Here is a 581-nt window from a genome sequence, read left to right as displayed (position 1 = left end):
GATGGTGGCCGGATTGACGACGCTGCATCTTCGAGGTGGACCCCCGGAGGTGCCTGCCTTCTCATTGAGGCATAGCAGCGGTCCTACCTGGAGGGGAAGCGCATGATGCTCAGCCTGACTGTTGCCAAGGTGATCCTGAGGATCTCCTGGGAGGAGTGGAGGCTGCACTGTTGGAGGGAGGACACATGGGGCGGAGAAGACGTCCCTCCTCATCCAGGATCTCCACGTCACCCTGGACGTCCCTTTGCTGGATTCTCTCCACATCCAGGACATATGGAGTACACAGAGGCGCCACCTCAGCTGCATTCAGGACCCACCAGGTGTGCAGCTGTACAGACACTGGTAGACTGACAAAGGGGCGGGGTCAGCCTTGCGGTTTCCACCTTAACCAGTTCATCCCAGGTACGTGTGTGTCTCATAGCTTGTGATTAAGTAGATTGTGTATTATCATTTCAAAGGAAGATGAATGTCCATTCCAATCTTGCAGTTTTGTGTGGATTTATTGCAACAAAATAAAACAAACAAGAACAAAGAAAAACCATGGCTGCTGCTGCCTCTCTTTGCACTGGTAAAAAACCATT

This window comes from Seriola lalandi, unplaced genomic scaffold, assembly GCF_002814215.2.
Source record: "Seriola lalandi dorsalis isolate HSWRI2012SDOR001 ecotype SW California unplaced genomic scaffold, Sedor1 jcf7180002054753, whole genome shotgun sequence".
In the NCBI taxonomy this organism is placed as follows: Eukaryota; Metazoa; Chordata; class Actinopteri; order Carangiformes; family Carangidae; genus Seriola; species Seriola lalandi.
This window is presented reverse-complemented; position numbering follows the sequence as displayed.